The 23,397-nt window shown below is 49.0% G+C and overlaps 1 long non-coding RNA gene across 6 annotated transcripts in view; it reads right to left on the bottom strand.

The window, feature by feature from the left end:
* Positions 1-10,044: 10,044 nt before the first annotated feature.
* The window catches only part of LOC102557835 (uncharacterized), a 159,692-nt gene continuing 146,339 nt past the window's right edge, over positions 10,045-23,397 (bottom strand). For 2 of the 6 annotated variants that reach the window (XR_009463377.1, XR_009463378.1), the window contains 2 exons: positions 13,508-13,607; positions 10,048-10,317 (listed from right to left, as the gene is read on the bottom strand). This is a non-coding gene — a long non-coding RNA (uncharacterized LOC102557835). Of the gene's footprint in view, positions 10,318-13,507; positions 13,608-15,332; positions 20,112-23,397 lie in introns of those variants that run through there. The other 4 variants (XR_009463380.1, XR_009463379.1, XR_009463376.1 and 1 more) reach the window with 4 other exon arrangements.

Genomic DNA, 23,397 nt, shown 5'->3' with positions numbered 1-23,397 from the left:
ATCAGCTCCTCTTGGACATCATAACTCTTTTTTATAGGTTTTCTCCCTCTCATAAATAAACCTCATTCCATATGTATATACTGCAAAAGGCACAGTTGATTTGCAGCCCTGCTCAGGTTGAGGTGGCATTTCTTTGCCAGTTGACAAAAGTACCCAAAGTTGGGGGGGGGGGTGTCTTCTGCAGGTACTGGGTATGCCAGGAAGAAAAAGGTATGCCAGGTGTGCTCCTCCACCCTAGCTCTACAATCAAGGGATGTGACCCACTAGACCACAGGAGCTAAACAAGGTTGGCCTGCATTGCAATGCTTCAAGGAAGCTTTGGGCACTGCAGATGGGTATCAGTTGGGGAAAGTCAATGTTTCAGACCCTTCTGAGTCAGTACTGAATCCTCATGTTGGTAGGGTACACTGGAGATCCCGGCCTTTTGATGAGTCCTGAAAGCAATGTCCCACTCTTTGCATCCTTCAAAGTCTATGGAGCTTGTTGTAGTGCAAATTTACTGAGAGCAAGAGCAGAAAACACATTTCTCTGTTTAAGTAGGTCATTATGTGAAACCCAGGCACTATAGTTGTACCCAACCTGTGTGTGCTGGTATACTTTTGCTACCGTAACTTCCCCAAATATCTACATTTTTACAGCGAGGGACGGGAGGCAGAGAGAGATTAAATGTCATGCCTCGGGACATACAGGAGTCTCTGGCAAAGTGAGAAAGTGTATCCAGTTGCCAGTCCAGACCTTGACCCAAAACAGTCTCTAATTGCAAGGAACATACATTTGCCCAGATTGGGATCACTGAGATGTCACCAGCAGAATTAAAAAGTTAAATTGGAATAAATATTAGCAATGGGGGCAGGTCTTTCCTTCTCTTTCTCAACAAATGGTGTATGTGTGTGCAGAGAGGATTTGAAACCCATGAAAGGCTCACACCTAAATGCTCAGGTCCCTGGAATGTGACAAAGGTGTCCAAGTTTCACCAGCCCTGGGCTCTGCAGGACACCCAGCATCACCTCCTTGGTGTGCAGGCAGGGGTCTTGACCCTGCATTGCTATCTGCTGCAGGCAAGGGCTTCAGCAAGCAAGCGGTCACTCGAGGGTTGGCTCAGCCTTCTCTCCAAACCTGGTCTTTGTCTAGAACACTTAGTTGCTCTTTGGAGTGGGGAACTCAGTGCTGTTGGTGATGTAACCACCAAGTGACAGGTCTGGTCTCCTGTAGAGCCAGAGCCTGGCCATTACTCCAGGCAGGAGGAAAGACCTGGGTCAAGAGGTGTAGTGGCCTGCTCATTGGAGTGCTGCCTGGGGAGTGTGCAATTGTGCGTTTCAGCCCTGTACCTAGCAGGCTGGGCCCTGCTTGTCTTTGTTTCTGTGGCCTGCTGACTATTTCACTGCTGTGGCCGGAGATGCTGGGACAAGGGGCACAGCTGACAGCCTCCTATCCGGAAGTGCTTGCTAGCCTCGTGGGGAGAGTGGTGGCTTAGAGGTGTAGTAGCATGGGTTTGAATCCTGGCCTGGTCAGGTGAGGTGATTTCTGGGGCAAGTTCTTTGCTCTTGTGGTCTGCTGCCTCTTTCATTGCTGTGGCCATTGGCACCGGGTCAAGAGGAGCAGCTGACAACTTCCATCCAAAAGTGCTTGTTAGCCTTGTGGGGAGAGTGCTGGCTTAGAGGCTTGGTATTGTGGGTTCAAATCCCACCCTGGCATGGTGAGCAGTGCCCTTGGTAAGCTGCTCTCTGGGGCAAGTTCTTTACTCCCCAGGCCCCCTGACTCTTTCCTTGCTGTGGCCAGAGGCGCTGAGTCAAGAGGCGCAGCCGACAGGTCCTAAGGAAGGAGAGCTTGCTGGCCTTGTGGGTGAGGCACTGGCTTGAGACACTGGTGGCATGGGTTCTAGTCCTGTGTGTGTCTGGTCCTGGGTGAGTGATCCTGAGTGAGCAATTGACCTGTGGCCTAGGTGCCCCCCTTGCTGTGCTGTTTGGGCGCACAGCAGTTGGGGTTGGCTTTACACTTCTCAGCAAGCCTTAGGCTGCTGTGCAGGTGCCCACTGGCATGTGGGTACTGTTGCCCCAGGAGCTTGGGGAGGTCACCAGGGTCTGGGGGTGTCTGGTTTTGGCACTCCCAGTGTACACATCCAGTGTACAGTGGTCCATGTGTATGTAGAAGTACTACTAGTCTGGTTTTGAGACTCCCGGTGACTAAAAGGCATATACATAATCAGTAACATAGAAGTGGACCACTGTACACTGGACCATGTACACCAGGAGTGCCAAAACCGGACACCCCCAGACCCTGGCAACCTCCCCATGACCTCCAAAAGCTCCTGGGGCAACAGTACCCACATGCCAGTGGGCACCTGCACAGCAGCCTAAGGCTTGCTGAGAAGAAGTGTAAAGCCAACCCCAACTGCTGTGCACCCAACAGCACAGCAAGGGGGGCACCTAGGCCACAGGTCAATTGCTCACTCAGGATCACTCACCAGGCCCAGACACACACAGGACTAGAACCCATGCCACCAGTGTCTCAAGCCAGCGCCTCACCCACAAGGCCAGCAAGCTCTCCTTCCTGAGGACCTGTCGGCTGCGCCTCTTGACTCGGTGCCTCTGGCCACAGCAATGAAAGGAGTCAGGGGGCCTGGGGAGTAAAGAACTTGCCCCAGAGAGCAGTTTACCAAGGGCACTGCTTACCATGCCAGGGTGGGATTTGAACCTGTGAGACCAAGCTTCTAAGCCAGCACTTCTCCCCACCAGGCTAACAAACAGTTCTGAACCAGAATCCATCGGCTGCTCCTCCTGACTCGGCGCCTCTGGCCACAGCAATGAAAGAGGCAGCAGGCCGCAAGAGCAAAGAACTTGCCCAGGAAAGGGCATTACCTGGCCCAGCCAGGATTCAAACCCACAACACTAAGCTTCTAGGCCAGCACTCTCCCCACCAGGCTAGCAAGCACTTCCATATACAAACCGCTGGGCTGCACCCCTTGACTCAGTGTCTCTGAGGTGGAAAGAGAGAGATGAAGACTGGGGGCTTTGGTGTCTTGAATGGGGCCCCGTGTTATTCAAGATAAACAAAGACACCAGTCACACTGTGCACACCAAAAGACCCACTTTTCCCTTATCAGGACTTGACCTCTACTCTTTCTGGCATAACAGCATGGGACTTAGTTACAAAAACATGCTCTCCCCCCCTGGCTACTGGAAACACTGGTAACACGTCTTCGATTGGGTTGGTTCCTCCTTGTAGACACTAAGTTCCCCAGGGTGAGAGCCTCAAAAACCACAGTGGGTACAGCCCCAGCCTGAGGTGCCATGGTCTGTTGGTTTTAGTCCCAGGTCCGAACCTCCATTTTTCACTTCCCGTCAGAGAAACGGGTCCAGCTAGGTGAGAGCAGGAGCACCTCACCCAGGAGCCCCAGCAGCATGGCAGACAACTTGGCTAATGAAACTTTAGAGACCTGGGATCACAGCTCTGCTCCAAGTCAGGTCAGTCTAACGGGTGTACATCTACCCTGACTTTGGGGGCTACGTGGTGAAGTGCTACGCCCAGGTCAGACAGCCTGGGAGGCGAGTCAGGCTCCGGGGTGGGCACAGGCACTGCCTGCCCTCTGCCTTTTGCATGAGCCGGCCTCAGGCAGCTCCTGCAAGCCCCAGCCTTCAGGCCTCATTTACTCCCCGCACTGCTTCCTCCTGCTGTGCCTAAGTCTCTCTGTGCCTGACTTACCTGGAGCATGGCAGGGCCTGTGGCTGCACACGGGCACATCCATCTGTGGGGGTTGCAGCTGGAGGTACAACGTGAGGAGGCTGCAGAGGCCTCTGCTGGGGCTGCTGGTCCCTGCTGCCAGTGCTCCAGCTGTGGCACTTGGGCACAGGAGGAGAGGCCAGGGCCAGCTGCACCGTGCGGTCAGGAGTGCTAGCCGGACTCACAACAGATGTTGCTTGTGAGCAGTGATTTATGCTCCGCTCAATTACCTTCTGCCTGTATTAGATGATGTGTGGTGCAGCAAGGCCGGTGGCCGGGGACTTGCACCAAAGTTGCAGGTTCTTGGGGGAGCGGTGGGACAGGTGCTGATCATGGGCAGTCAGGCCTGATGGGCACTCGCGAGGCTCCGTCCCAGGACAAGCCACCTGTGGCTCCAAGCAGCCCCTGGGTAGGGTAGGCGGGGAGTGGACTGGTGGGTCAACTGCTCACACTTGGGAGCCTGCAGGGACTCAGAGCCATGTGTCATGGAGCTAGGAGCTGAGCCCATGCCAGCCCCGGTGCACTGTCTCAGCCTCTGCTGGGACCTGACACCCCAGAGGCAAGGGCTCCCCTGCAAAGGCTGCTGCGGGGGCACTGCCACAGGCTCTGACTTTGGCTCATCTGCCCCTAGTGGGCAAAGGCAAGACTGCTACAAATGGCCTGGAGAGCTAGCTGCCACCTCTCACCATCTCTGCTGTGAAAGCCCCAGACCCTATGGTGCAGGAGCCCTGTGACCTGACGTAACGTGGCAGGGTCAGGCTTGGCACCAAGGGGTGCCTTCTCCAGTCAGACATGGGGCATCCATGGCTGGGGCACAGGTTGCGAGCAATGGTTCGGCTAGGCATTTGGGCAGGGATTTCCAGAGGGGCCAGATACCCGAACCCCAGCCCCAGCCCTCATCACCTGCAAATGCCCAGACTCCTTGGAAAAGCCCCAATGGGGTACGAGGATGCTCTGAGCCTCCAAGCCAGCTCCCGGCGATGTCTGGCAAACACGGTCTGAGGGCGTCTTCACGGAGGGTCCCAGCTCTGCTCCCACAAGGCTCCCAGTGCAGCTGCCCACACTGGCAGCAGGTCACACACCAGTCATGCAGGTGACATAGCTGTCACAGGCTCTGTGAGACAGAACGAAAACCACTTAACACTTCCACACTTGTGGGAGCCCAGAAGCACAGCCCAGTCCTTCCCCTTCGTACCCAGGGAAGAGCTGTGCTTTGGGGCATGGAAGAGGCAATACAAAAGGCAGCCTGGTGCCCCAAATGGGGTGCATCCTACCCTCAAGGGTCATGGTATGGCAGAGGTTAACCCTGCCACATGCCAGCCTTGCCCATCATAGTGTCCAGTCAGCCACCCCTGGCTTTGCATTGACCTCGGTGCCCTGCAAGGAGCTGGCCGCACCAGGACCAGGCATCAGGGGAGGGCTGCATGCCATGCAGACAAGCCGTAAGTTAAATGCTGGGAAAGACTCCTCCATCACTGGTAAGCAAAGAACTGAGTGCACGGGACTTGAGGAGCGGTCTGCCAGTGATGGAACAGGCTCATTGAAGGCTCATTATGAAGCCAAACATAGCCTGCCCAATTGCACCTGTCCCACGGAAACTTGCTGAGGGATGGGGTCTGCATGCTGCTCCCCACCGTGGCTCTCTGAATGATGTGCGGAGGTGTTGAGCCAGTGCTCCCCGATGGCAGATCTCAACCCCCAGTTGCAATGTATTTTCCCAGCTGGACCCAAAAGCCCGGCTGCTCCTGTCCTGTTCTGCCAGCAAACCACGGTACTATGTCAGGGTCACTTCTAAGGATCTTACCTGAGTGGCACATCTATGGATGCATGCACATCCAGCCCCAGCACCCGTAGCTGCAGATGAGGGGGGTCTTTTCTTGCAAGGCGAGTTTTGTTATATGCCCATGCCCACCGCTTAGATGCAGGAAAAGGTGGATGCCCCTCCACAGTCTCTCTCACCAGGGAGGGTGATACTTAGAAAAATCTTGTAGCTCCCAATAAATAGTGAAGCACTCACATGAGAAGGCATCCTTGTCACTGGAGACAGCAGCCACAATATTCTGCCCAAACCTAGTAACAAGGCTTGCTTTGCTGACCCACTCGAATGCCCATCTGAATCAATGAAATCTGTAGCTACCCAGGAAGTACCAGGCTGTGATGGATCGGTGTTCAGCTGCGCACATATTGAAATTGTGACCCCAGGTTTAACTCCTTCAGCTGCCACGAACCAGCAAGAACGCCTGCTTGGGGTGGAGCAGCACCCCGCTTCTGCTCCCCTGGATGTTTTCCCAGGTCAGGACACCTGGCTTTAAGCCTGATTTTCCCAAAATAAAATCACTTTCTACCTGGGAACAGATCTGGTTGAATCCAGAAAGCTTCACTAATTCCCATGCCTGGACCATCCAATTGATGCCCTGCACTCGAGGAGAGACGTAACTGGCACTTGCTCACTGTCTTCCTTCCCACACTGCAGGAAAAATAGCCTCCTTCACATTGTGTGTGTGTGGCAGAGACAGAGAGTGGGCATGCATACCATGTGGGTGTCTGCCTGCATGATGAATTTACAGTGGGCAAGCTGTGTGTGTGCTGCTTTGCAGGTGCTGAGGCCGAGAGCCTGGGTCACCTCCTGGAAAAGACCCGTCTTCTCCCCCATGCGTCTCAGGTGCGGGTCGAGTCTTTTGCTGCCTCTGGTAGTCGCGGCTGCATGGCAGAGCCCATCTCTCAGAGAGTAGGGGCAGAACATCAATTGCTCCAGCACCCCGGGCCAATCTCACTCTGCCTAGTCTGAGAAAACTCCTTGTCGGTATGTATGTTAGTGCTGCATCGGGGTATTACAGAAAGGAAGCAAGAGCATGACGTGCTCCTGGGCCCAGTTACAGCTGCACTTCCAGGAGTTGATTGAGCGCCTCTGAGTACTCCCTCCTGTATAGTGACTTCCACCAACAAGCGTGTGATGGCCCGAGTGTGCAGCACAGGATGCAGACTGCACACGGGATGCAGGACCCTGCTTGGGCATTTTCTTCTGGCCTACCTTGTATTGCTGGGCAAAACGTATGTACCTTGGTATGATGAAGAGCTTACTGGCTCCCCGTCATCTGGTTTTTGCAAAGTTTGGGTCCTTCAGTCCTAGCCAGTAGGGCTGTGTGAAACAGCACCATTCCATTTCGATGGAGCCGTGTTTCGTTTTGAGGTTCGCTTAATTTCGAAAGCACTGCTCCATTTCGTTTATTCAAAACCGTTTCAACGTTTCACCCACAGGCTGTGATGGGGAAGCATGAAACTGCCTATAACTTTGTAATTTGTTGCCTGATTCAGATAAGATGTGCAGGGATGGTAGCCCCTTCAGAGAGCATGATGCCTGCCAAGTTTCCAGGAGATCGATGCAGAGGTTTCTGGGAAACTGCACCTCAAGGTGCTGACAAGCAGAACTGTCACTTGCTGGCAGCGATGCTCCTGTCATCCAGCAGGCAGATCTGGGGACTCGCACCCCCCAGGAGGGCTGTGCCGGACTCCCCCGGGATGCAGCCCCTGATCTCACAGGAAGCTGCTCCTGCCGCCTGGGGCCAGTGGCAGCACCAATCTTCCCAGCATTGGTTGCAGGCTGCGCCCAGCGCTGAGATCCAGCAGGCAGATCGGGTGTCCTGCACCCCTGGGAGGGCTGCAGGGCTCTGCCGAACTCCTGGGCATGCGGGCAGGCCCTCCAATCTGCCTGCCAGGTCACAGGAGGCTGCTGCTGGCGCCTGGGACTGGCACTGGGGCGCGGTCCCCAGATCTGCAGGGGATGACAGGAGGCTGCTGCTGGCTGGGACCGGCGCCGAAGGCAAGCCCAGCTTCGAAACTCGAAATGTTTCGAGTGCCCTTGTTTCATTTCAAAAGCTTTTGTTTCGTTTCGATGTAGCGGTTTCAAGCTCGAAATGAATCGAAACAGCTGCAAAACAAAACACCCTTCAAAATTTGGCGTGGCCCTGGTGAACATCATCTTTGCCAGCCAGTGTTAAATTCTGATAACCAAACTGAAAAGAAACCTGCAATAGGATGAAAAGCAGCACCTGTCTTTCATGGTATGTTGTTTTTGATTACCCTAATGCTGTTGCACAAGGGACGATGTCTCAAATCCCGTTGCTGTTTCCCAATACATAATTGCTATAAGCAGGTGATCAGTGTGTGCAGCATTTTCTTTTCATTAAAGCCTTAGGATTCTGACTTAATCAAAAAGGCTCAGGTCCAGAGTTTCCAACCCTTGTTTTTTTGGTGTATTATCAGTGGGCAAAACCTCGACAACCTGCACATGTAAACTGCTGGTGTTTTGCAAGATGGATTTTGTAGTCTGCACTTCCTGCAGGCAGAGATGCTAAAAATCCTTTATATGAATGACTTGCATTAGCACATCAGAAAGCAAATAGGTCCCTTAGATGGTATAACCCTAAAATTGTGTTGCCCTTTTAACAGGCACAATTATTTCACAACGATCACGGCTTTGCTGCCAGTGCGCTGGTCAACTGTTCCCAGGCAATACAGGTCCACGGGGTGGGAACTGTGCATGTGCAACAGCTGTTGCATCTGAATTTGGATAAACTGGCAAACAAGTAGGCATGAGGTACAGAGAGTAAGTATGCTTGCGAGCTGTAACCTGGCCTGAATGAAACCAAATCCAACCTCCACCTCACTGGAGAAGCAGGGGAAAGGCAGATGGGGTGGGGCTGACTAGTTCTTCTCCCAAAGGAGAGCTCCTTTGAGAGGTTTCTGTCGCACAGCTCCAGATGGAGCAAGCTGGAAGTTTTGGATGAGATTCTTAATGCAACATCTGAAGAAGCAGAGTTCCCTACCGAAACTGCACTGAACTCTTAAGGCTGAGTTAGGAAGTTGTACTGATCAAGCTGACGACATGGCAATCTCATTGCAAGGCCATCAGAACATGGAAGAACTCTTTGGTCTAACCTGCTGAAACCAGGTAGCCCTGCAAACTTCCACAAGACAGCATTATTTTTCATCCTCACATGGAGTAGCCTGTTCATAGCAGAGCTGTACGCATCAATGCAGGTTCAGAGAGTTGGAGTTCAACAACTTACAGGAAGTTGGAGAAGACCTTCCTGGGGAACCGAACCACATCTGTCAGTGCCCCCTGTCCCCATCTGTACGCTCACCTGCTCACTGGAGATAAGTAAGGCTGGGATAGTTACAGAGCTCGGTACAAATTACATCTTTTACGGAAGTGGATGAAGCGAGAAAAGAAAATGTGCAGTTATTTCTGGATCCCCAGCAGACACTCGCTCAAGCTCCCCACTAGGTCATCCTCCCACAAAAACTGTGGACCCTGGGTCAACTCCCTTCCACTCCCAGAACATGACCACAGTTTTCAAAATACATCCAGTGGAGGCAGCTTCCGAGATGGTGTCTTTGCAACAGAAAAACACAGTTGTCCAAAGAAAACAGGCTCCACCACAGACACTTTTCTTCAAGCCTCCTTTCTTCTGCTTCATGACGACTCTGCTGGCCCCGAGACTTGACCAGGTGAAATCCCACCCCCCCACCGCAAAGAACCGCACATCATGTCTGTTTATTAATTGAAAAAGTTAATATACGTGTCCTACACTTTTAGCAATTTGATCGTGTCACAAGCAATGTGTGTGCATGTGTGTAACACCACATCTTTCCTTGCAACTGTACATAGTACGGCAATTGAAGATTACCAGCCTATGTCCTTCTCTTCTTTCTGGCTCTGAAGCACTCCGGTCCCCTTTCCAGCTGATACAGCTCTTTGTTAAAAGGGACACCTCCATCGCCAGCATGGGGCTATCTGCCAACCACAAGAGACTGTAATGTTGACTCCCCTCCTGGCCTGCCTGCGCCTGCTGGCAGCAAGCATTGTAGTTCTGGCTCCCACCTGTCGTAGGCTGTTGGGAGCTTCTCCTCCTCTGAACTGGTCACAAGGTTTTGCTTTAGGCTCTGGGAGGAGCTCATCTGAGCCCTGGTGCAAGGCATAAGCTGGTTCCAGCTCTGGGATGAGCTTGCTGGCCCCTGAACCCCTGCAGCTCTCTCCCAAGTCCGATTAGGAGCTAACTAGACCCCGGGTTGAAGGCAAGACCTCCTTCTTCCTCCAAGAGGTCCTCCTTTGAGCCCTGGTGGAGGGCAGAACCTTGTTCCGGCTCCAGGATGCGCTCATCATCCTTGTACTTAAAACTGCCTGGTGTTCCCAGGCGCCTCCTTCATCAGCATACGAACTGTGTTAGACTACAGGTTAGGGCAGACTTGGCCGCCGGCACACAATCCAGCCGCAGGGATACCAGCAAGGCTTGTTGTTGTGCGAGCTGGAGTCTCACTTATTAGGAATCCTGCTTGTAGTGGTAAAAGGCATTCAAAATGCAAAGTGCTTTCTAATCAGGACTAATTAGCATCATTATTTCTAGACGCGGTTTAATCATTTTAAAAACATACATGGAAAACAGGTCACCGGCGATGGGCAAAGCTGTCAGAAACAGAGCTCTCCATGTGCATGTCCTTCTTTCTCGTGTTTCTTGTCCTTCCAATCCCCCTGTTTTCTCGTCATTAGTAGGCCTCAATCAGGGTCTTCGCTGAGAAGAGTGGTGTGCAAATACCCTGATTTTGGAAACAACAGACAAAGATAAACAAAAAGTCATTCGATGGGGAGACCCTGCAATTGGACAGTGGTGTCTTGGGTGCTAGTCCAGTGCAGTATTTGCTAAATCCATTCTGCTGTTGCCTGCTGCATATGCTCCCCACTTGTGGCAAAAAATGATTCAACATCTCTAAGGAGGTGTTCTTTTTCACAGATGCTAAGCTCCAGATTCACCCCTGCTACATGCCGATATAAATCCCGTTGAAATCCATGTGTCTGCTCCACCACTGCATTACTCAAGTTTTCCACCAGAATGCTATTAAATCCAAGGGAGCTACAGCAGCTTACTGCTGAAGTAAAACCATAGTGAATCCAGCCTGGCATCTCTAAATCTCATCTCACAATCTTCTTTTGCATGGCAGCTTAGTACTGTGAGACAGTGGCTGAAGGACGCCACGTAGAAATAAATTGTGGTGCATGAACACCTGGGAATTCATATTGGCTTCGCAAAGCAGTCCCGAGCCACACAGAGGCCTCCTGCCCTTGAATGAATGATGGGCTCACAGGGGCTGAATTACTGCCACTGCCCAAATTATCATTTTGAATGCTTTAAAATCAGCCTCTTGCAAAGCAGGGAGCAAGAGGAGAAGATTAAACATGAGCCAGGCATTTCAATAGCCCTGGGAAACTTCTTTGTGTCCCATTTAGGGGATGGGTCATCATGGCACAGGTGGGACATGACCCGTACGGGAGAATGGCAGGATCTATAATGGAAAGCAAGCCACACAGCACTGTAACATTTATTAGACCAGTGACAACCACTCCCCTTTACTGGTGTGGCTCATCCCCAGACAACGAAATTTCTCCTCCAAGTGTGTGCCTGAGAAATCATCTGGTCCCGAGGTCATTATCCCAGGCTCCCCTCGCACTGGCAAGGTGCCAGATAATCAGCTGATTGTCTGCTGGCTCCAGGGACCCACCCATTTGAGCCCCCATGCAGTCCCTGGAGCTGACCAGTGATCCTCTGATGATTGGCAGATCAGGAGTACGTTGCTGGTCCAGCCCCCGAACGGTCTCAATCCACCAATCAACAGCTGATTGGGAGCGCTCCGGGGCTCAATGCCCAAAATGCTCCCGATCCACTGTCAGCCGATCAGACTGTCCTGGGGCTCTAGCCACATCAGCCGATTGTTGACGGGATCTGCATCCCACCAGGGCTGCCCAGTGAGATCCCGATTATGACACATATTTGGTATAACAACTTTGTGGCTGGTTTCCTATTTTTGCAGGACCATTAATTGCCATGAATCTTGTTGTAAGTGTAACGTCCGGCTGGGCCTTTAGAGATGTGGGCTCTATTCCCCATGCTCTCCTTTCCCCTTTCCCTACCTCTGCTTCCCGTCCTGCCTCTCATCAGTTGGATTTAGTCGTGTCAGAAAAGACAGTTCGTAACACAGTGGAGCCTTGATGTCAGTGGCGGTTGCTTCGTGTTTTCTGGTAGGCATTACTCATCACACTGAAGCAAAATGTGCCAGGTATAAAATCATCTAAAAGAAAACTCAGCATGGAAGATATTTTAGCCGTTACAACCTGGCTCCTTCCTCATACAACCTTCAACTATAAATAAAGTTTATATTTACTTAGGGCCTGGTTCGCTGTGGGCTTATCTAGTCCAAACCCCTCTAAACCATCCCAGATAAATGTTTCATCTACACTTAAGCATTTCCCATGTTAGAGATCCCATAGCCTCTCCAGCTAATTTGTTCAAGTGTTGAACCACCCTCATAAGTAGAAAGTTCTTCCTAATATCTAACCTAAATCTTCCTTGTTGCAATTTAAGCTTATTACTTCTTGTCTGGTCCCCAGTGGATACAGAACAATTGATTGCCACCCGCTTTAAAACAGCTCTGGTAGCATGTAAAACTGCTATCAATTCCTCTCAGTCTTCTCTTCTCCAAACTTAACAAATCCAATTCTTTTAACCTTTCCTTATATGTCATGTTTTGTAGACCCCTAATCATTGTGTCTTGCTCTCCTCTGGATTCAGCTGAATTTGTCCTGAGGCGCTGAGTATCATCACTCCTAGGGAGTGAAAATGTCGTTTCTCCACAGAGTTTTAGAGCCCAAAATAACACGGTCTTGGTAAATGGTGAATCAACAGGAAGAAAACAAATACTAGGGTGAATTAAGTGATATACACTTCCTCAAATAGGAGAAACCCAGTGTTTCAGCAAACAAATCTTCAAGCAAGAGTGAGCAGACAGAGGGGAAGGTGGATAAACATGCAGATACTGCAGGCAGGCAGACAGACAGACAGACATGGTATTTTGGCCTGGCCAACAAATGCTTACTATATATATACTAATGTGAAACAGCCTCCACATGTCCTGTACTCACCTCCTACTTGCAATCTGAACCCAGCTATCTAAAGACTAGTGCATCCTCTGCCTCGTTATCAAACAGCCCCAGCCAACTAGAAAATCCTTTGACTACTTCTTTGTAAATAATCCAACATGGCAAGCAGGTGTCTGTGTAAATAATCCAGCGTATTTAATAGAAATCAGGTGCCTTCTGTTAATAGATTAGGGGTTGAGATGTATTTATATGGCACCAGGCGTGTTCACAATGCTCAGAGGTTTGAAACAATGTTCATATCAAATGACTAGCAATGGATTTCACGTGTGCTCCCATTCATCCAGTAGATCTAATTGCATTGGCACTAATCACAGCAACAAAGATCAGAGCATTCATCATCACGTTATTGTTATTCTTCTGATTATTACTACTACTGTTGTAGTCGGAGTAGCAACAACAGAAGCATTAGCACCCAATGAGGGCTTGATGTTTCACTGTACTTAGCAATGCATATGCGTATAACAAAGATCGATCCTTCCTCCCAGAGGTTTGCAGTCAAAGGGCAAAATTAGAGACCCGTAAAAGAGCCAAGTATATATTCATACCAAACTCTGAGTAGAAACTCCAATGCAGATTGTATTAGGCACACCCAGACACATGCACACATTTGGAAAATACTGCTGTGAGAACGGTCCCGGCACGTCAGGACAGTTTTTTTGTGCCCGTTGTCCCTAGTTTAGCTAGTTCACAGCATTATCTGTCTCTTGACTATTAACAAAGCTGTTGTATTCAGCTGCCTTTGCTGCTGAGAATTACTTTGAATTCATAACACAGCTAAATCAATATTGCATTCACCTCCTCAGTAAGCTGTTGAGGCAGGCAGTGAGGATACCTGAACAGGGCGTACAACCAGATCTCACTGGACTCCCATAATGCAGACAGTCATGCTTCTGACCTGCAATGAGACAAAGAGAGAACATGCTTTCTTTTTAAGGAAGTCAGCCCCGTGGCTGCAAGAACATCGCTTCCAGTGGATACTTGACTCACTGCATGTAGGAGAATTAGACAAGGTACAGCAAAGAGCAAGCAAAATGATCAGGAGTATGGCGCAATTGATATACCAGGAGAGACTAAAATGGCTAGGACCCTTCTGTTGGGAAAGGAGAAGGCTGAAGTGGCAGAGGAAAGGTGTGACCAAAGGTGTACACCAAGTGAACAGGGAGTTGTTGTTCACCAAGTCCCAGAACACTGAAACTGGGGGGCATCCACTGAAATTAGTAGGTGACAGGTTTAAAACTAACATGAGAAAGCACTTTTTATGCGACTTGTGGGATTCATTGCCACGGGAGGTGGTGAAGGGAGATAGCATAGCCAGGTTCAAAGAAGGACTGGATAAATTTATGGACGATAGATCTGTTAATGGTTGTTGAACCGAATGGTTGGAGATGTTTCCTTGGGTATCTCTAACCCTAAAATGGCAGATGCCTGGGGGGGTAATGAATAAGGGATAGATCTAGATGAATCCAGTGCAGTGATCTCCCTCTTTAGAATCCACTTTTGCCACTGCTGGGAGACAAGACACGGTGCTAGGGAGACCATTGGGTCTGGCCCAGGATGGCACTTCTTACGTTTTAACGTTGCTGTAAAATATATGATTCTGTGCCCTGCTGAAATATGGGAATGCAGGCAGGGAATTTAAAGGGACTAGGATGGATTAAATGAGTAGGAGTTAAAAAAGTCTTTTATGGTCAACTGATCACAAAATAAACAGAGGCAAGGCACTGGCAGCGCCCTCAACTCCCATGTGCTTCCCTAGGGAACTTCGCAGGGTGTTTTTGGTATTTCTAGCTTTGTGCTACATAGCTGCATGTGAAAGCTTGAAGTAGTACTTTTGGGGACCCTTTAGGTAAATGCTTAACTGGACTCCAGGGCCCAGGTGTCCTCTTCCAGTCCTATGTTCACTCACATACACCATTCACACCAGAGCAAGGTTGTGGAAGGCAATGGAATCACTTCTGATTTGCACCAGCATTGACACGTGTATCAGAGCACCTCATTGACACCCGTGTTATGTCACAAACATCAAAATGAAAAGCAATTATCCCTATGTGGGAAAACACAACACAGGGCCACCACAATTAAGCAGTAGAAGACCTGAGTACAGAAGCAGCCGCCCCCAACCAAACAATTTTGCACGGGAATAATTAGTACCGGCAAAAGCATACTGTTTTATTGTCCGTCTAGGCTGGGTTTGCACTGGGCATACATTGCTGATACTGGTATTCCTAATGCTTCTAATAGAGACATAGGCATATACTGTCATCTGTTTTGGCCAGGGCCTGGCTCTCATTGCATGGTAATTAGCCCAAAAGATCCCCCATTTGGGTGAGCTCACTAAATGCTATTAAGTTGCCACTTCTGCTAGTGGTATTTCCTTTCCTTGATTGGAAAACCAGAGCAGAGAAAGAGGCAGGGGCTACTTGCCCAAGGTCACCCAGCGAGTTAGTTTTCCAGCCAGAAACAGAATCCAAGAGATCTAGGAAGGTGCCCAGTACAGCGAGGGCCCACTGGGACCGAGGGATAGACCCTTCTGGTACCATCACTGGGGTTTGGATCTGTTTCCGAATGCACTGCTGAAAACCATGACGGCTGCAGCATGACCTAAACCGCCCCTGCCGGCATTCCCTGTTCCACTGCAGCTGCCGGCATGTGTAATTAAATAATTAATTATCAGTGCACCAATGGGTTTTACTGGCATGTTTACACTCCTATTACTGGTAGTAGGAATGTACTTAGCTTGCACTGGTGCAGCCCAGGAGCAGATGGCCCATCAAACCCCACTGCTTATTTTGTGCATGTGTGCGTATCTGCTTTCTTCATTTTACTTGTTTGCAATGAATTTACAAATCCTTTAAGCACGGAGAATGGTGCCTCCGCCCAGGAGAGACAGATGGATGCAGAGGCATTAGAAAGGCATTCAAAGCAGCTTTTTTGGTTAATATCTTTATATATACGGCTGCAAATGACTCATTACTTTGTTTGACACTCATGCCCTTCTCCCCTTGATGACTTTGCGCAAGAGGCATGCTTCAGCACTCCATTTCCATCTCACAGAAAATGCTAACAAGGTACAAGCAAGACCCCGATACGCAAATGGTGACAGCAGCCCAGAAGCGAGGTCGGCATGAGAGGGATTTATTTTTTCCCTTCTTCTGTGAGGTTTTATTTTAACCTTGCCTCTTGGGAGGAAAACATAACACCTGTAAGGCCAGACTGATCCTACAGCTCATGGAGAACTACATCTTATGTATCGAATTAGTGATTCAGTAATTATAAGGCCACTGCAATCAGCAAGTCTGACCTCCTGGATAACACAGATCATAAGACTTACCCAAATGAATTCTGGTTCAACCTACAGCATAGCTGCTAGAGAACAATATCCCATCTTGATTTGAAAACACCAACTCAACGGCTGAGTGTCTGTGGGCTCTTAACCACCTGTAATGTTTAGGAATAACTGCCTCCCTTTGAAGAGCTTGTGAATCGTTCGGCACTATTTGTTCTGCTCTGTGTTTGAGGAGCCACCAGGGAGCAACTTTACCTATTTGTGTGTATTTAGTAATCAAAGTTATCTGGAACCCAACTATGGTCTGTGTGGTTCTTGTGCAGGAAATAAAAGACACAGCGCTTCCCTACCTTTTCCGAAGTCAGAGCCTCTGTAGCTACGCGCACTGTAACCCTAGCAAGCCTCCCGCAGGATGCCTGCAACCAGTGAATGCCTGGTCTTTCTGGGATGCTTACAGGTTGTAGCAGGAGGGAAAATACTATTGAATGCAACTGCTCCCAGAATTACATGCCACTCTTAAAGAGTAAAGGCAAAATTGGGCCCTTATGAAATAGTGGGCACCACTCTTAAGAAGTAAAGGCAGAATCAGGCCCTTACGAAATAGCGGGCATGTCTACGCGTGCATTAATGCACTTATCGTAATGTGTATTAAATTTAGCACCACTTCTCAGTAGCTTATTCTACTGCGCATTAGCGTATTAGCATGGTTTTTTACATGCCGCTTTAATGCGCAGTAGAATAGACTACTGCACATTAAAGTACATGTGTAGATGCACCCAGAATGTGCAAACACACACACACATGCACACACAAGCGCTTTTTGGTGTCAGGAGTCCTTTTGTCTTCTGCAAATATCATGCAATCAGACACAGCAAGGGGACTTAGGGTTTGTGTGGGGCAGAGATAAATTTGGATCTGCACTTTGGGACACATTGCCTACCGCTTTGCTTTGTTACAAAAATAAATGTCTATTTTGTGTTAGCAAGGTCCCGCCAAGTCCTTCCGGCTCCAGCTCCAGTGCGCACATTCTGTCTCGACTTTAATAAATACACACACGGCCAGAAATTGATTTTCTAAAAATGTAATATGCACACAAAAACCAACATGTATAAAATATGTTGGTGTGCGGGGGAACAATTGAATTTCTTTCCTGCCCAAAAATCAATTCTAAAAGAGTATGTAAAAATACAACGGCACTAAACTCCAAATAATTAGGTGATTGTGCTAAGCGAACATCTTATTTAAAAATGGCTCAGCAGTATGCGTCTGTGAGACACAATCTAATCAGAATGAAACAGGAAATGTAGCAGTTTCCAGGTGAGTAAGCTGAAATGCAGAAGTCATTGTATGTAGGGGGAAAAAAAAAAATATCAGGACTGGAAATGACAAGGGGAGGAAGGGAATCAGCTGTACCGACAGGAGTAATAACAACGCATTGCCATCATTATTCCTGAGTGGAAAGCACAGCGAAAAGAATAAAGGGAAACATGAAATTAAATCAAAGATGATTACCAAATAAATGGAAAAAGACCGCCTGTTTTTTTGCAAACCATGTTTTGGCAATAAACCTCAGCTGGAGAAGAGGCAAAGAAATAGGGAAGCACGGATGGAACCGTACAGGCGTCGAGTACCCAGGCACCCAACAAATAAACTGAGATTAAGATTTATCGCCACCACCCCTTTCCTGAAACAGAGGAAGAAGAGCTCTGCTGTTGGGGCACTCAACAAGGACTCAGGAGAATTCAGTTCCACTTATAACTCTGCCACCGATTCCCTGTATGACTGCATAGCTGCCTTGATAGCCCTGTGGCTTGGTTCCCTATCAGTAACAGAAGGGAAGCAATCCTTCCCTTGCCTGTTGTTCCTATTTAGATTGTGACAGAGGCTGCATTTATGGATGCTGCCCAGCAGAGTGGAGCCCTGCTTTTGGAAGAAATCTTATGAATAGGTCGCCAGTTCACACGATTCAATACACTGTCTCCTGCCATACAAGCCGAGACCACAGGAGCCACTGACTTGAGAATGCAGCAAGTTCTCCTTAGCCACCCTGGGCAGTCTCTGTAAAGCAATGCTGGGGTCAAGCCCCAAGCTCCCAGGAGAGTTGGAATGAAGCACCTGCTCCTCCTTTTTCTCATCATGAATTTTCCAGCTAGCGACCAGAACAAAATCCCCTTAAATGCAAGACTGACTAACTTCCAATGCCAAACCAGTATGCAGAAGGCTCAGCACGAACCACCCAGTGCATTCTCCAAAGTGCTTTCATTTGGGTAGAAATTTTCTGTATTTTGCCCTATAAAAACAGAAACATTTCTTGGTTTTTGTTTTTTCTTTTTCTTTTTTTTTTCTTTTTTTTTTTTTGTAGTGGACATGTTTCTTTTTTTTTAATATTTCTCCAAAATATATCTAGCTTGGTTCTAGCACTAGGCTGTTGGTCAGGCCTTGCTGGCAGAAGCTGAGTTTCATCAGCTGTTCGTCCTCATGGAAATGTTACAGCACAAATACTTAATACTTCTGATTGCGTCAGCCTCTAGCAGCTTGCATCAGCACTTGCAACAGCCTACCGCCTGCATACAGCTGAAGGATCCGCTCTTCGTGCACCGCCAAACACTTGTGCCGTCAGCACTGAAAGCCCAAGTTCAAATCCCACTGAGGATGTGCCTTCAATGCAAGGTCCAGGTTTATTCTTCCTCCGCCTGCACTTGCCACGCTCCTCTCTGCTCTTTATTGCTAGGGATATTTGCACACAAGTTATTTTAATCCTGAACAGTTGTGCCACTCCAGCTGCTTTGTTCCCCTACCTGTCTTCACATTCCTTTAGCAGCCTCGCCACTGCTGTGAAACTGTGATATTACAAAGCGAGCAGATGACTTCAGGTAGGGAACAGGCACTGGGACCAGGTGTGAATATATTTTCTTTAAAAAGAAATAAATAAATAAACCCCGATGTGCATGCAAGTACTAAAGCAATAAAGAACATGAAAGTGAAAAGCAGGTATTTGATTATAATGATGTCTAAACAGGCTGCTCTGTTCAAAAACAAAAAACCAAAACCAAACATCCACAATGCACCAGCTGCTTTTGCAAACTTCCAGTCCTCAACTGCTCCCACCACAAAGTTTAACAGCTCTCATAATCAATGAGTGCGGGAGCCCTTGGTAGGTTAGAATCATTCATCTTTCCCAAAGGGTCATTTATCACAGGTGGCAGGTGTGTTTGGGAAAGGGAAAAAAATCATGATTGAACAGCCACCTTTTCTCCTAGTTAGGGCGCAGCTTGCCTGTAAACCTGCCCAGCTACCTGGTCCTCTACGTTAACATCTGCCGTGCAGCTCAAGGACAACAGGCCTGATCCAAATTCCCACTGGGGTCAGTGAGTCTCCGTAAGTAAACGGGAGGCTTTAGACTGCAATGGGTTTTAGATGAGGAATTGCTGTGCATGTGCATTTGCTCTCCCTATGACTGGCTTACTCCGCTGATGGAAGGTCTGATCTAGCTTTCACCAAAGGCACAAGTCTCCAGGACATCCACAGCCCATTGATTTTGTTGGACACAGGTTCAGCATGTGGTACACAAAGAGTCTGCAATGTCCGTTGCTTGCTCTGGAGCTGGGCTGGCAGAGCACCATGCAAAACTGAGCTCCGATTGCTCAGTACCTCTTCCCTCCTCGCTCAGGCATTGCCTTCGTTATTTATCCCGTGCGATTCTTTGGTGGCAGCAAGGCGTTAAACCTCAGGTGCAGAAATGCTCGTGCATCAATGAGTTCGCTCAGGACAGGCCTGGTGAGTGAAGTCTGCAGAATGGATACAGCCCCAGATGCATCAGTGCTACCCTCTCCGCAATGCCCCTGCTAGTGCATATCGACCTCGGGGAAGTATTCAGTCTCCGAGCAGTCTCTTTCACTGCCTCCACTGTTTTAAGCTTCTAGGTCCCTGGCACGATTATGGAGCAGCTTGTCAAGTGAACCCAAGTCAATTCCCAGTTGCTTATGAGGATGAGTTTTCACAGGGGTCTCACTGGGCCGGTTCTGTACCACAGAGCTCACCCCTGTGCAAGGTGCTGACTTTCAGATGGGGAGGCATTAGGCCTGAACTGGACCTCCCTTCTCACCATCTCAGCTGAAAACAGGAAAGGGAGGGTTGATTATAGCAGATGAAGGAAGGGAAAGTCCCCTACAAAATAAGGACAGTTTCTCTGGCACCTCACACCCAGCTTTGTTGCCCCCAGGATTAAAATCCAGAGCCCACCCCAATTTATTTACAGCTGCTGGGGAAGCAATAAGGCTATTAGCCATGCAGCTCCTTGCAACTCCTGTCCTATATAGCCCATCTCCCAGGACAAAGAGTGGGGAGGGAGCTGGGACTTGACTTTATAGCCAGGAGTGTAATGTGAGCCAACAACGGAGTTAAAAAATAATGAAATGCAGTTCTTATCGGTTCACAAAATGTGTGTGTAGTGGGGAGGAAAAAAAAATCCTCCTCTTTGCCTGTGTCCCCGTTTTGAGCTTGTTGGCACACTGCAGCTGTTAAGAGAAACCGAGACGTGTTGGCAACAAAGCGAGTGCGTGCACGTGCGTGCAAGCATGCGAGTCCTCTTCCAGAGGGGGGTCTTTGAAGAGGAAAAGTGAGTAATCGGAAGAGAAGGAGAGAGAGGAACCGCAAGGGAAGAAAGGAAAAAAGAGGCAGGAGGAAAGAACGGGGGAGGATGTGTTCCATCCCAGGAGACACGTCTTTACCTTCCCGGGTTCAGATTGTCGTTGTGAAGAGATTTGCTGCATCATATACTGACTCATCAGCCCTATTCTCTGTCTCGGTGACGGAGCCCAATTTTCCCTTCACTTGCATGCCAGTTGGACATGGATGTAGTGCCTCTGAACAGACTCTTGCACCTAAATGTTGGGTCTCACAAGTTGCTGGATTTTATTTGCTTTGCACACCCTGCTCTGACTGTTACAATACACCCTATGCCCAAACCTGTCACAAGTCTCCGGCTTAAGGGGCAGGGTCTGAAGTGAAGTTGCAATGATTCTTCCTAACTGCTCTGGATGCCCCCGGGGCAGCTAGGCAAAACAGTAGCTTTCACTTGAAGTCACAGCTCATCCAGGCTTGCAGCTGCTAGGATCCCCTTAAGAGATCACTGCTGTCCTAGCTAACATCAAGAATTAAACCCAGCAAGCTCCAGAGCTGAAAGCATGAATCTCTATGGCTGGAGCTAAGAGCCAGTTACTCCAGATGAGAGCAGTGTCAGACCCGTATTCTCTGGGGATTAGGACATAGCGGGGGACTCACAACACATGCTGAGGGGCAGGTTACACTTACACAACACACCTGCCTCTCAGGACAGACTTTGTCCTTACGGAGACCGGGTGATCTTAGCAAAAAAGGACCTCCTGATAAGCAGAACGGGGCCAGGAACAGGGAAGTCGTCATTTATTCCCTACCACCCAGAAACCCCAGTCAGGGAGGCTGATCGCATAAGACAAACACAGGTCAAAAAAGACAGTTGCTGCCTCCAAAAGTTTAAATACCTGGACAGACAGAGTGGTTTTGCAGTGCTGTAGATGCTGCCCTAGAGGGAAGCTGAGAGATGCTCACTCAAAGGACTGGCAGGACAGCAGGGTCCTAGTTCAGGCGACGGAGCCAGCTCTCCGGGAAAGACTCTTTGGAAAGAGCTTGATTTCTCTGGCACAGAGGTGAGGCGACGATCTATCCCTCAGCTCAGGCAAATAGTCTGGATACTGCATCGGTAGACTGGAGGACCCAGGAGAGGGCCCTTCCAACTCTACACTTCTGCTGCTCTACTTCTAAATCCACCTGGATCCTCCCCTGGTTTTGTCCCTACATGTTCTCCCTCTTTCTGGGCACGCTTCTCTGGGGACTTGCCCTTCCTTCCATTGCCTATATGTTCTCCTTTTGATTTTGAGGCATCCAAGCAGCTCCTCCTCAGCCACATTGGTCTCTTGCTGCTCTATTTTGCGTGTCATCGTGTTGGAATAACCTCTTGTTGAGCTTCCAATCCTGCATCCTTCAGGAGCAGCCATCCTTCCCAGACCCCTTTATCCCTCAGTCTAGCAACTCATGGGGCCTACCCTACCTTCTCCGAGTCGCTTGAAATCTGCCCTTTTGAAATACAGCATGTTCCTCCAGCTAACCTTCTCATTTTCCTTTCTAAGAAGCCTGAATTCTACCATGTCACCATGACTTGTCCTGGAGTTTCCCAGCACCTTCATATTGTCAACCAGTTCTTCCCTACTGTTCAGAATAAGATCCAAGACAGATGATGATCCCCTAGTCGTATCCTCAACTCTGTGGAACAGAAAGTTATCCTCCACACATTATGAACTTTGTGGACAAGTGTAGATGATGATCCCCTAGTCATATCCTCAACTTTGTGGAACAGAAAGTTATCCTCCACACATCAGGAACTTTATGGACATGTATATATGTCCAGGTGTGTTTGTGTGTGCATGTGTGTCTGCACTTATTGTATTAGCCTTCCAGCAGATACCTAGAAAGTTAAAAGTCCCCATTAGATCCATCTCATAATTTTTGCATAATGTTGTTATCCACCTCTTCTTCCTGACTAGAGGGTCTATAGCAGACCCACACCATAATATCACGGCTGTTCTTGTCTCCTTTTATCCTCACCCAGATGCACTCAAATTTGTTGCCTTCTTCCTCTTGGACCCAGGAACAGGCATATATTTGTTCGACACAGTGCAGTACTGCCTTCTTTTATCCCAAACCCATCCTTCTGAAAAAGAGTTTATCCCTCAATGTTGATGTTTCAACCATAGGAGTTGTTCCACCGAGTCTAATGCCAATTAAATCAGTGTTCCTTCTTAAGGCTGCCTGCTTCACACCTCAGTTAGCTAGACAAGGCCTACCTGCAGCAAAACACTTCACATGGGGCATGTCTACACGTCGCCGTGCTTCCTTTTGGAAGTGCTATAAAGTGCAGCGCAGCACGGGTGGTTCCTGCACCACACGCACGGTTAGATTTCACCGCTACATCACCATAGCAGGGCACTATGCTACAGCGATGTAGCCAGCGATCATGTGTAGACACACATGATCACTGCGCCACCATAGCACGCCATACGGTGACGTAGCTCATCACTATGTCGCCGTAGGAGGACATGTAAATGCGCCCATGCAGTTGCAAATGCACATCGTTGCAAAATGCATGCTTGCAAAACAGGCACTAGTCAAAAGTGGTCATGAAAAAACAGATACCCCCCAAAATTCAAGGATTCACTCCCATTGACTCAAAGAAGGTAGCCTTGCTACCAAACAGCTGCTCTGCTTCTCTTTGCATTTCTCAGGCAAACCTCCATGTGTTTGCAAGGGGCTGCCTTTGGTAAGGTTGCCTGACTAAGCCTGCCTGGTTCACCTCTCCAGCAGC

This window comes from Alligator mississippiensis, chromosome 7, assembly GCF_030867095.1.
Source record: "Alligator mississippiensis isolate rAllMis1 chromosome 7, rAllMis1, whole genome shotgun sequence".
In the NCBI taxonomy this organism is placed as follows: Eukaryota; Metazoa; Chordata; order Crocodylia; family Alligatoridae; genus Alligator; species Alligator mississippiensis.
The sequence above is the reverse complement of the archived record's forward strand: the minus strand, read 5'-3'. Positions and strand labels throughout refer to the sequence as shown.